The sequence below is a fragment of the Pituophis catenifer genome, unplaced genomic scaffold, assembly GCF_029215685.1.
Source record: "Pituophis catenifer annectens isolate HBS135680 unplaced genomic scaffold, rPitCat1.0.hap2 SCAF_3, whole genome shotgun sequence".
Classification (NCBI taxonomy): domain Eukaryota; kingdom Metazoa; phylum Chordata; class Lepidosauria; order Squamata; family Colubridae; genus Pituophis; species Pituophis catenifer.
This window is the reverse complement of record NW_027256883.1, coordinates 104,215,030-104,223,492: the sequence shown is the minus strand read 5'-3', so window position 1 is coordinate 104,223,492 and position 8,463 is coordinate 104,215,030. Positions and strand designations below refer to the sequence as shown.

The window sequence follows — 8,463 nt, the reverse complement described above, 5'->3', positions numbered from 1 at the left end:
AGGTTTGTTACTTTCAATATCCACTCTTTAATAGTAGGCAAAGAGTCCTTCTTCTAATATTGAGCTATCAACAGCCTAGCTGCTGATATTAAGTTCAAAATCAATTTAGTCTCTAGTACTGTACAATCCATCGTTATACCCAGTAAAAACAATTGAGGAGTAAATTTCAACCTTTTTTTCAGAATGTTCTGCATCACCCACCAAATTTTTATCCAAAATGTCTTGATTTTCTTACAGGTCCACCATATATGATAATAAGTTGCATCATCACATTCACATCTCCAACATTTAGCTTACAAATTCGAGTACATACATGATAATTTTTTAGGATCTAAGTGCCATCTATAAAACATTTTATAAAAATTCTCTCATAAATTTTGTGCTTGCGTAAAAAAAATATGGAACGCTTCATGAATTTGCATGTCATCCTTCTGCAGGGACCACGCTAATCTTCTCTGTATCGTTCCAATGTTAGTATATGTGCTGCCGAAGCGAGCTTGCAACTTTTAGGAAGAAAGCAATTGTATTTTTCTATCAGAAGTAGTTGGTGGAGAAAAAAAAGCAGCTTGACAAAGCTGCTACATATATAATATCCTTGAAATCTAATGGAATTCCTGGTGACTACAATATTTCAGTATTTAAATTTTTTGGGGAGAAATGCAATCACTGTATAAGGCTTCCAAATACCAATGCCATTTTTCCAATGATAAATTTCTTTAATTTAAAATCTAAAACAAAATAATTATATTTAAAAATCTAAGAAAACATATTAAGTAAAACAATACAGTAAAATAGCTTGCCTTTTAATACTTTAGTCCTTCATTCCAACCTTTCTTTCTGAGAATTTTGTTTTTGTGTTGAGCTGCAACGGAATGTGTGTTTGTGTGTGTATGTATTTATTAGGAGTTAATTTATCTTGAAGCTTATACCAAAGAAATCATGCTATATCTTCTGTGAGAAATGGTGTTTAGTCTTATAGCTGATTGATTTGATCTTGTTAGATGACTAGAAGAAATTAGTTATTTTCATTCTAAAGGTTAGGATTAGGATTAAAATTAATGGCTGAATTTTTGGAGGGCTGTGACATTTCCACTCTGGTTTTGGATGCTAACATTTTAATGTTAGATTTATATCCATTTTTATTATTTTATCAAGTTGTCCAGGAATAATGATGATGATGATGATGACGACAATGACTTATTTAGCTTACCCAAATAATCAAGCCCACCAATTATTATTCTTTTCTCCTTTCACGTCTGGAAAAAAAAGAGTCTGAAAAAATATCAAGGGACTATGAGCAACTGGGCAAAATAGTTAGGAACACAAGTGGTGTTTTCATCCATACTTCCAAGAGATGGTCAACCCCCATAAGGGAATGGAGGATTTTAGAAATAAACTGCTTGCTCAAGGGATGGTACCAGTGACAGAACTTTGGATTTCTGGGTTTACATTATCTGCAGTTAGGGCCTGTGGCAAGCGATGGATTATACTTCATAAGGATTGGGAAGAATGTATTTGGAGAACATTTGGCTCAGCTCAAAGGGCTTTAAACTAAAACTAGAAGGGGAAGAAGGCCAATTTTTAGGACAAAACCCAAGCATAAACCCCAAGACAACAAATCAGACAACAAAGAAGGGAATATGGAGAAGGACAAGGTACTCAAGTATAAAACAGGAGATGCAGAAAGCAAATGCAGATTTTGTCATGAAAGGCTCAAATGCTTCTATAGTAATGCTCAAAGTATGGGGAACTAACAGGGAAAATTTGAAGTCCTGGTACACATTGAAAAGTATGATATCGTTGCATTACTGAAACTTGGTGGGATGGAAACCAAGATTGAAACATATTACTAGAAGGATATAATTTGTTCAAAAGAAACTCAACAAAAGAGGAGGAGGAGTTGCATTGTATGTACAGAATTATTATATCTCTACTGAAATATACAATACCAAGAATGAAAGCCTTCTTGAAAGTATTTGGGTCAATGTTAGAGGAAAAAGAAATGGCATTGCTATAACTATATACTACAGGCCACCCAAAGAAGCAAAATAAATAGATGAACTTTTTGCAAAAGTTGGAGTGCGGGGGTGACAGTGACTCGTTGTAGCATTGCTGGACCCCCCCCAGAAAGGCACCCCTGAAATGGCTCCTGGCTGTCAGCAACACCGACGGGAGAGTGGAGCAAGGTCAGGGTGGCGCTGGTTGCCTTGGTGCCCCCCCAGCGGCGGCCGGAGCAGGGAGGGGTGTGGGGGTGACAGCGGCTCGTTGGAGCGTCGCTGGACCCCCCCAGAAAAGCACCCCCAAAATGGTTCCGGGCTGTCAGCAGTGGCGGCGACAGTTGGGAGTGGCGGCTGCGGTGGCTGTGGATGAAATGTCGGCCGCAGGGCGGCACTGGGGGGAACGGCACTACCTTGGCTGCTTTAGACCGACTTTGGACCTTTTAATTCGGCTGACCCCCGGTTCCAGCTACATCATCAGTCCCAGTTACATCTATAATGCCTTGCTGTGAGGAGAGGTTCAAGCTTGGGTGCGGTCACCAAGGGAGTCACCTTGCTGCTGCTGCCACCGAACAAGACCTGTCGATACCAGTCATCGTGAGAGGGTGGCTTGGTCATTGCTTTCTCGGGGCAGCAGCCTGAGACTCCTCTCCACTGCCGTGAGAGGACAGTGGAACTCCGGTTTCGACCTGCACCGAAATGGCGGACTGTCTCTCCTGGACCTTTTTAAACTTATCATCATTGAATCCTTGGCCTCATTCCATCTTCCCCAGGCGGACTTTTAGGGATGTACTCACCAGCTGAACTTTTTGCCTTGCGAGACTCCCCCCTCTTGCAGGCCTGGCCTTCTACGTTATCGAAGGCCTACCTCGATGACAGGTTTTGGAACCCAGAGAGGTGGCATGCCACAAAGAGGGGGCTGAGGGTTTTTTTATATAAATTTTTAGCCAATTTTTTAAGGGGTTCCGGGGGGGGAGGGTTAGATTAGAAGTAAGGATGTGGGTATGGGGGATAACCCACTAAGGGGAGGGCTGGGTATGGTTGTGAAGCGCGGCATGGAGGGTGGGGGGCCCGGGGTCAAGGGGGGGCTAAAGCATATCCAGATAAAGTTTCTACCATCAGTACTGTGGGTGGGAGGGGTAGATATGGCGGGAGCAGGGGGCCATATCGTGTTAGGGGAGCACGCACCCGCTATCTACGAGCAGTGGCACGCTCCGGCCCCCAAAGCTCCACTCGTTCTTCAGGTTGCGCAGACCCTCATCAGGGCGCTGGCCTTCGGCTGATGTTGTGCAATGCCAGGTCTGGAGTAAATAAAGCTCCCCTCATTTGTGATCTTGTTCAGGAGGGGGGAGCGGACCTGGCAGGTATTACGGAAACCTGGCTGGGCCAAGGGGGGTGCCTCTCATTGAAATGTGCCCACCAGGTTTCCGCACATTCCATTGGCTGAGGTTACAGGGTAGGGGCGGGGGGGGGTAACGGTTATCATTAAAGAAGGTCTGAGACCGATGGAGGCCACTGTTCCTCAGACGGCCGGCTGTGAATCTCTCCTTGTGAGATGGGGTCACAGGGTTCAGATGGGTTTGCTGATCACGTACCTGGCTCCCTGCCATGTGGCAGCAGCCCTGCCCGAGCTACTCAACGTCATCGCCGTGGTGGCGGTTGATACCCCTAGGCTTATGGTCATGGGGGATTTCAACCTGCCGTCCATGGGTGAGGCATCTGAGGTGGCTCGGGAGTTCATGGCTTCCATGACAACTATGGACTTGACCCAGTTAATTCATGGCCCTACCCACACGGGGGGAAACACGCTGGATCTGGTTTTTGTCTCTGGACAGTGGTTAAGTGACCTTGAGATAGGGGATATAGTTACTGAGCCCTTGTCATAGTCAGATCACTCTCTCCTTCGTCTCGACCTTCAAACCGCTGCACCCCACCACAAGGAGGCAGAGCCAGTAAGATGGTTCCGCCCCAGGCGCCTGATGGAACCTGACAGTTTCCAGATGGAGCTTGGGCCATTTCCTGAGGCTCTGGCACATGCCTCAACTGGAGACCTAGTGGCTGCCTGGGATAGGGCGGCCGCTGGAGCTCTGGATTGGGTTGTGCCTTTGTGGCCTCTGACCCGGCGCCGATCTCGTTTGGCTCCTTGGTTCACTGAGGAGCTGAGGGAGTTGAAGCGCTGGAAAAGACGCCTAGAGAGTAGTTGGAGGGCCAGTCTTTCTGAATCTGACCGGACACTGGTAAGATCTCATATTAGGAATTACCTAGTGGCGATAAAAGCAGCAAAATATAGTTATTTTGCTGCTCTTATTGCATCATCAGATAACCACCCGGCTACCCTGTTTAGGGTGACCCGCTCCCTGCTCCACCAGGAAGCGCGGGAGGACCCCTTGGAGGCTAGAGCCGAGGATTTTGTTCAGTATCTGTATGACAAAATCACTCAGATTCGAGAAGATTTGGACTCTGACTGGGTAGTCTCAGGGGGAGGGGCTGGGGCAGGTCTTGAGAATGTTATCTGGGATGAGTCTGATCCGGTGACCCCTGAGGACATGGACAGGATTCTGGGCAGACTGAACGCGACCACTTGTTTAGTGGACCCATGTCCCTCCTGGTTAGTGCTGGCTTCCCGGGAGGTGACACAAGTCTGGCTCCAGGGGATTATAAATGCTTCGTTGGGTGAGGGTGACTTTCCCGCTGCCTTGAAAGAGGCAGTGGTGAGGCCTCTCCTCAAGAAGCCTTCCCTGGACCCGGCAATGTTGGTTAATTATCGTCCGGTCTCCAATCTTTGCTTTGTGGTGAAGGTTGTTGAGAGCGTGGTTGCGCAACAGTTTCCCCAGTACCTGGATCAAACGATGTATCTGGATCCGTTCCAGTCGGGCTTCAGGCCTGGGTACAGCATGGAAATGGCATTGGTCGTGTTGGTAGATGATCTCTGGAGGGCTCAGGACAGGGGGTGCTCCTCTGTCCTGGTCCTGTTAGATCTCTCAGCGGCTTTTGATACCATCGACCATGGTATCATGCTGCACCGGTTGGAAGAGTTAGGGGTGGGAGGCACTGTGTTGCAGTGGTTCTCCTCCTTTCTCTCTGACCGGTCGCAGTCTGTGTTGATGGGGGGGAGAGGTCGACCCTGAGGCCACTCATATGTGGGGTGCTGCAAGGGTCGGTCCTCTCGCCCCTTCTGTTCAACATTTATGTGAAGCCTCTGGGCGAGATAATCTGTGGTTTCGGAGTGAAATACCACCAGTACGCTGATGACACCCAGCTGTACATCTCCACCCCGGACCACCCCAATGATGCCCTTGAAGTGATGTCCCGGTGCCTGGAGGCCGTGCGGATCTGGATGGGGAGAAATAGGCTCAGGCTCAACCCATCCAAGACCGAGTGGCTGTGGTTTCCGACATCCCGATATAGTCAGTTGGCACCATCACTGACTATTGGGGGCGAATCATTGGCCCCCATGGAGAGGGTTCGCAACTTCGGGAGTAGGGCAGCATATAAATCAAATAAATCAAATAAATCAAATAAATCAAATAAATCAAATAAATCAAATAAATCAAATAAATCAAATCAGTTAGCTGAGCTGTGCAGGAAACACACCATTGTAGTAATGGGGGATTTTAACTACCTTGACATCAATTGGGGGACAAATTGCAACAAGTGAGAGAATGAACAGGGCCGTGACCTGCCTAGCTGACAACTTTATTATCAAAAAGGTGGAGGAGAGAACTAGAGGGTCAGCTATACTGGACTTAATTTTTAGTAATAGCAATGAAATGATTGAGGAAGTGGAAGGTCTAGGAACTTTGGGGGACAGTGTCCATGTCAAACTAGAATTCATCATAATGCAGGCCCAAATAACTGAATAAAATAACACTAGTGTTTTAGATTTTAAGAGAGATGACTTCAACAAACTAAGAGAGACAATAGGAAGGATTCCATGGATGAAAATGCTAAAGGGAAAAAACAATTCAGGATAGTTGGGAAACTCTAAAAAATGAGATAATAAAGGCTCAAACAAAAAGAATATCACAGAGAAAGAAAAACAAGAGACCCCATATGAAACCAGCATGCACAAAGAGCTCTCTGACTAACTGATGACCAAAAAGGACAAGTATAAAAAATGGAAAGAGGGGCATATCAACTAGAACAGAATACCAGGAAATAGCTCAGATATGCAAGGATGGAATCAGGATGGCTGAGGCTCAGAATGAACTAGGACTTGCAACAAATGATAAAAAATAACAAAAAAGTTTATTTAATAACTAAAGAATAAGAAGAAAGTCAAAGAAATGGTCAGTCAACTAATGAGAGAAGATGGCAAGTAAGAGACAGGCAGTAGGAAGAAAGCAGAACTGCTTAATTCCTTCTCTGCATTTGTCTACACAAAAGGAAAAAATAGTCCAACCTTTCAAAAGCAGTACCATAAACGAAAGAATAGGAATGTGTGTCAAAGTAGGCAAAGAATACCAGATGTTTTGGACAAGTTCAAATCTCCATGACCAGATGGTTTATATCATATACTGACAGATATGATCTCAGAACCACTGAATGACAGAAGAGGCACTCATCAAATTTGTGGATGACACTAAGCTGGTGGGAATCACTAACATTTTGGAAGATAAATTCAGAAGCATCTTGACAGACTTGGATATTGGGTCCTATCCAACAAGATGCAGTTCAGTAGTGAAAAATATAAGGTCCTGCACTTAGGCAGGAAAAATTAGATGCACTCAACAGTAGTCTCTATGAGAGGGATCTGGATGTCCTAGTGGACTATATCCTAATTATGAGCCAGCAATGTGCTGCAGCTGCTAAAAAAGCCAATTTAGTCCTAGGATACATCAAAAGAGGGGTAGGATCATGGGAAGATCATGGGAAATTTTTTTAATCTTTTAATATTTGTATTCTATGTTTTTTTATCTTGACTGTACACCGCCCTGAGTCCTCAGGGAGAAGGGCGGTATATAAATTGGAAACGAAAAAAAAAAAAAAAAAAACCGAAACGAAATGAAGATGCTTCTTTATAGTGCATGATTGAGGCCACATTTGGAATAGTGCAACCAGTTCTGGTCACCATGATACAAAAAATACAAGGCCCTAGAACAGGAGTGTCAAACTCAAGGCCTGTGGGCTGGATCCTGCCCGCAATGTGGTCAGATCCGGCCTGCACAGCCATCCTGGAAACTGCAGGGCCCAGCCTGTGATGCCTCAGCCTGGCCCATCCTGTCCCGGCAGGCATGTGCACAGGAGGCGGAAAGTACACAGAGATTTGCTGTGCTCATTGGCCTCGCCCCGCTTGGCCTCTGTGCCTGGCCTGACCTCTTGCCTCTGTGCCCAGCCTGGCCTCTTCGCTCGGCCTGGCCTGGCCTTGCCTCACCCTGTGGCAGCACCACCAGCAGCCTTGAGGAGGAGGTAAGCGTGGCCAGATGCCCCCTTGGAGAAGCGGGGCAGGGAAGGGTGCCTGGGGAGGTGGCAGGCAAAGGCTGCTTGTGCATGACTGTTTCTGATGCCTGGGGGGCGGGGCTGGCAGGGCATTGGTGCTTGCATGCAGCTGGGGAGGATACCCAGGGGGTCAAACATTGCTGGGGTGCAGTGGGAGGGGCAGCCAAACTGCGTGAACTGCAATGGGGAGGGGGAGTGGAAATAGGAAACTGCCACGGGCAATGGGCAGGGAGCAGTGGACAGGTGCTTCCCATTTGACTTCTCCCCACTGCTGTTGCCTTTCTGCCTGGACTCCAGCCTAAAGCCAAATGGAACTGCCCCACCCCACCCCCGTGGTCAAGCACCAAACAGGGGGCTGGGGGATTGCTCAGGCAAGCAGCAAAGCTGGCGCAGCTTCTGGCATTTTGAGAGGGCTTGGTCATGCTGGTGAGCAGCTTCTGGCATTTTGGGAAGGCTGGGTTATGCTGGTGAGCAGCAAGGCCAATGTGGCTTCTGGCATTTTGGGGGGGCTGGGTCACACCAGTGAGCAGGAAAGCCAGTGCAGCTTCTGCAAATGCATGGAGACAGGGGCAGACAAACAGCAACGCTGGCACAGCTTCTGGCATTTTGGGGGAGCTGGGTTGTTCTCATGAGCAGCAAGGCTGGCACAGCTATGTTAAATGCAGGGGGTGGGGGGGAGATCCAAAGGTCTTCAGCAAAGGAAGGAGAGACCAGGGTGAGTGCCAAGGTCTCATCCATCAGAGGAGCCACACTGTCTGGGGGTCATGCAGGCAAAAGGCAAGACCGGCGCAGCTTCTACAATTGCATGAGGTCTGTGAGGAGGTACGGCAGGCAAACAGGGGTGGCCCATGCTTGGGGGCAGCCAAACTGCCTATTAGGTGTCAGGCCGGAATGGTAATGGCAGGGCTCCCCCAAGCCATACACCACCTTCATTCACCTGCCTGCATAGCCCCCTAGGCACCCCTCCTGCAACGGCACAAGCTGCACCAGCCTTTTTGCTCAACTGCATGACCCCCCCCCCAAATGA

The 8,463-nt window shown here is 47.5% G+C and overlaps 1 non-coding gene across 1 annotated transcript; it reads right to left on the bottom strand.

Moving 5' to 3' along the window:
* Positions 1 to 392: 392 nt before the first annotated feature.
* LOC139316061 (U6 spliceosomal RNA) lies at positions 393 to 497 on the bottom strand. The gene has a single exon (XR_011600316.1). It is a non-coding gene; the product is annotated as a U6 spliceosomal RNA (small nuclear RNA).
* Positions 498 to 8,463: the final 7,966 nt, after the last annotated feature.